Source organism: Musca autumnalis, unplaced genomic scaffold (assembly GCF_047663935.1).
Source record: "Musca autumnalis isolate F117 unplaced genomic scaffold, ASM4766393v1 scaffold_1, whole genome shotgun sequence".
NCBI classification, from domain to species: Eukaryota; Metazoa; Arthropoda; class Insecta; order Diptera; family Muscidae; genus Musca; species Musca autumnalis.
Window position 1 is genome coordinate 143595206 of NW_027411644.1, and position 4991 is coordinate 143600196.

The window sequence follows — 4991 nt, forward strand, 5'->3', positions numbered from 1 at the left end:
TATATATATATATATATATATGTATATATATATATTCACCATAATTATTTAAAAAACTGCTTGTATCGAACGTACAGCATCTTCTTAATATATTAGTGGCAAAACACCCACAAAAAATATTTGTTTGTATCCGGAAATAAGAAATTCTGGGTAAAACTCGTAAAAACCGATTTTGAGCTATACCTCAAGAACAGAGCTGATGGAGAAAAACCGCGACCGGAGTTGAAAATAATTCGCCGATTTCATTTAGAACGGCAGAGGTTAAATTTCATGGTCGATGGTAGCAGAAATCAGATCACCAGCTACCCCAAAAATTGACATTCGACAGCTATGTCTGCTATCGTAGCGGGTTGTTTCATACCGTATTGACCCGAAACCAAAGTATTTCGGCCAGCGGCTGACAACGCAGCATCAAACCGTAGGTTTCTATGCTGCTATAACAACAGCTATCTGCGTCAAGCTGAGATTTAGGAACAAGGTCGTCAAGTTCCTAGCCGGCAGCTCTTGGTTAGCGGATAAGGAAAACTTGTTGACCACATATAACGCGATAGGTCTGTCTGTGGTAAACTATGCGGCGCCAGTTTTGTCCGCGAACAACGCGATGGAAAAATATTGAAACTTGTCAGAGTGCCGCCCTCAGAACTGCAACAGGATGCTCATTTCCTTATGCTTATATAAAAATGTGTAGATTCTTGCAGTTCTGGAACAGACCAAAAGATTCTTTCAGTACATCAACACAATGACATGCTTTCGTTGCAGTACTTGATCGTGTGTTACCGTTAGAGCCATCCTAATCACCATATGGTGGATAGGTCTCCCACCCAGGCATTTTAGGAGGATCTTCAGAAAGATATCTGCAAAGTTTCAAGAGAACCTCTAGATCAACAAGCCTGTCAAGCAGTTTTAGATAGCATTCACATGGATGCACACGCAGATGCATAAACAACTATCATTTGAATGCGGTCCTCAGAGAACATCCGGCATCTATTGCAGCAAAGCAGAGTAGTTTTCGCTCAACTACGTTCGGAATCGTGCAGCCGTCTTAATTCTTAAAGGACAAGTATTGATGACATCGTGTAAAACATCTGTCCAGCAAGGGGCACAGACCTGCACAATACACTTCACCTTTTCAACTGCCCTGCCAAACCTACTCAATTTACGACAGTAGATCTGAAGTTACATCCCATCGAAACAGGCACATACCTAGAAATGGAGACACACCAAGAGCCAGATTGAGCAGAAAAACGAACATACAACCATATAAAATACTGTTACAACAACAAAAACTGCAATTTTGGATGTAAACTTTTGATGATAATTAAATTATTGTTATTTCATGAATTAATAAAGTTTTGTTTGTCATGAAAATTATATGTATGTTTTTCAATACACCATTTTCCAAGCAAGACGTGAAAATATGCCACAGGATTCGTGAAAATGACATGCTAGAGGGTTCATTAAGATGGCATGCCATAGGTTTGGTAAAAATTACATGCCAAAGGGTTCGTGAAAATGCTATTCTAGGGAATTGGTTAAGATACCATGCCAAAGGGTTGGTGCAGATGCCATTTTACCGGATTAGTGAAGATGACATGCTCAGGATCTGAAAATGGATTGCATCTTTAGGGGGTCACACTCTTGTAAAAACAATGAGTGAAGATGCTAAAAAAATGACATTCCATTTCACTTGTTCCCATGCTTGAATAGCATATTTGGCATCGAACATTTTGCTGGGTTGGTTTTCATACAGGTATGTGATGGAAAACAATTCCACTCGTATTCCCATAAATCGAAATCGTAGATTTCGAATTTTATTGAATATTTTATTGAATCTGAAAATGGATTTTAAATATATTATTCAAATAAGGGGTGTTGCTAACTTCCTGCACCTGTAGTGGGATACTCTTAAGCTTTTTTTGTGTACCAACAAAAATCGTTAAATTTAAAACGCAGAATTATGAATGAAAAGTACTAAAAAAAGTTGACAACACGTTTGCTATCGGTAGAATTTAGCTACAACTTTATTTTGGTAGCTAACTACCGACAAATTTCGTTAAATGCCGAAACTAAAAGCAAATTAAATTTACCGACTTTTGTCGGTAACCAAAAAAATGCGTTAGAGAATCCCACTACCTTTTATCGCGTATGCCGAATCTTCAGAGTGACTTCCAAAGCGATTGTTTACATTTATTTAATAATACAACACATTGAACTAATATGGGACATTTTTCTATCTGATGATTATATGACACGGTGGTGCAGTGGTAAGCATACTCGCTTTGCATTCTGAAGGTCAGGGTTCGCTTCCCAGGTGAGACAACAAAACAACATGGCATTTTTAAAATGGAAAAAATTAGTGTAGGCGGAAATTCCTAATTATACATACTCCAAAAGCGTACTTTGCAAAAAGAAATAAAATAAAAATATTTATTTTTAATTCCAAAAACTATCCCGGAAATGATCTCCAAGAAGTGTCGCTGGAGTGACTTCCAAGACGACACGCGGCCGTGTTTCATTTCTTCACAAAGGAGGTCACTTCAGGGTGACTTCAGCGACTATCGCCGCGACTGTGTTCATCGCCTTTGGCGGCACGCCTAAATCACTTCCGCGATTGTTTTTGCTTGCAGGGAATAACTATGATATTCATACTAACAGCACACATCATTCATCCATTCACAACAGCATCGCTAACATCATACATACACAAACCATCATATCCCCCATCCCTTCCAAAAACACCATAAACTATCCACACACACACATCATCAAACACATCCCATCCCTGCCCTGCAAACATTTGGAAGATTGTTGGACGATTTTTTTATCAGATTATTCTTCTGCGTTTCTTTCCGGCGATCTTTTAGCTAATTTTTATATAAAATTCACCCACGCGAGTAATTTGCCATTCGTAGACGATTCTCTACAATTATTGTTTATTATCAATCGAACCCCGATTTTTACTAAAAAATTTTATTTGGTTCCATATAATTCTCATATACATATTCTACATAACTTTGATACAAACGCCACGTTTAATATTATGAATAATTTTCTTTTAATTTTTTCTTTATATTTTCTTCTTCTTAAGATCTTCCATATGATTTTCTCATATAATCATATAATCATCAGATAGAAAAATGTTCCATATTTGTTCAGATGTGTTGAATTATTAAATAAATGTAAACAATCGCCTTGGAAGTCATTCAGAAGTCACTCCGAAATGTCGACATAAGCGATAAAAGGTAATCATAATAACGCTATAGAAATTGTTTGTGTAATTCACCAACGATCTTCCTTGGCGTGTCTCCGGAGTTACGTCTTAGGCGAGGGAGTGAGAAACTCACTTCCAAATGCTGGTTGAGAATGTGTGGGGCTTCGGTGGATTCCTAATTTTTCAATGTACCTCTTAGGTCATAACAGCTCAACTCGAAAGAGAATAAATTCAAATATCACTCTAAAAATGACCTTCGCCTTAGTAAGACAAACACAAAAAATGTTTGGTCTGTTCCAGAACTGCAAGAATCTTCTAATTTTTACTATTTTTTCCGATAACATAAAGGAAAAAATGTTATTGCAGTAAAAAATAGTAGCTTCTTGCAGATTCTGGAACAGAGCAGTTTTTAGCATGAGCCAGGCTGGGATTCGAACCTGGGACTCCGACAACCAAGTGACACGGTTGCCGGCGTCATAGCGTTCTAAGCCACCATCATCTTGTCAAAGATTCCGATGATAAATATTGATGATCAAAAATCTTCTGATACAGAAGGACAAATATAAGTAAAGGTAGAAAAAAGCTGTCTTATGCTCTGTTCCAGAACCTGCAAGAAGCTACTATTTTTTACTACGATAATATTTTTTCCCTTTATGTTATCGGAAAAAATAGTAAAAATTAGTAGATTCTTGCAGTTCTGGAACAGACCATTAGTGAGGGCCATACCTATTGCTCTGCGTGTGCGTCCAAAAACAAAATACATGTATTTCAATTTGGACGCACACGCAACACGCAGAGCTATAGGTATGGCCCTCACTAATGGTTCACAAAATCAAAAACAAAATACATGTATCAATTTGAAATACATGTATTTTGTTTTTGTATTTTTGAACGCACACGCAACACGCAGTTAATTAGGTAAGGGCTTAATAAAGCATTGAAAAGTAGGGTTACCAGCCAAGTCGGGCTATAGGAAAGGTTTGGAATTAAATAACTAACATTAAAAAAAATAAATAAATCGAATATACAATTTGCGAACGATTTGTGGTATCCACGCGTCTTGCTTATTTTGCCTGCCATTCAAAATAACACGTGATTTATAAAAGGTATAAATTTCAGCCACAATTTCTTACTCTAGTGAACAGCCATAATATAGCTATATGTTAGAGTTATCAATGGACATTATAAATTCGAATATGTCGCTGCCGCTCATTTTTTTATGTTTATTTATTTTGTTTTGAGTCGTTCGATCGTTTGAGCTTTTTGTTATGAATTTTTTCTCTTCATATTCTACAGCACCGTTAGAAGTTTGCAATGCAGTAGAATTTGATGGTTTATTATTGTCGCCCTTTTTATTAATTTAGTTCGCGAGGGATAAAGACTGCGGTAAGTAGTGTGGCTCTATTTAACTTTTTTAGTTTTTAATTTTAATATTTTTTGTTAGGAATAAAAGTGGATTTTTCGGAAAATTAGTGTGAAATTTGCTGAAATTTTGTGTGTGTGCCGCCGTTTTTAAAAATTGTGTTTGTTTGCAAATAATAGGTGTGTTCGTTTACTCAACAATTTGTACAAATTTGTACAAGTCCAGTAACTTCTTGTAAACGACTAAGGTTTTTTGCATTGTACTGTAAAGTAAACGAACAACATCCAGTAACAATTTGTACAAATTTTGAGTAAACGAACACACATAATATTGCAAGAATATGTGGAATTTTTTTTGGAATTTTGCTGCCATTTTAAAAATGTTTGAAACCTGTTGTTTAATTGTTGTTGTGCTGTA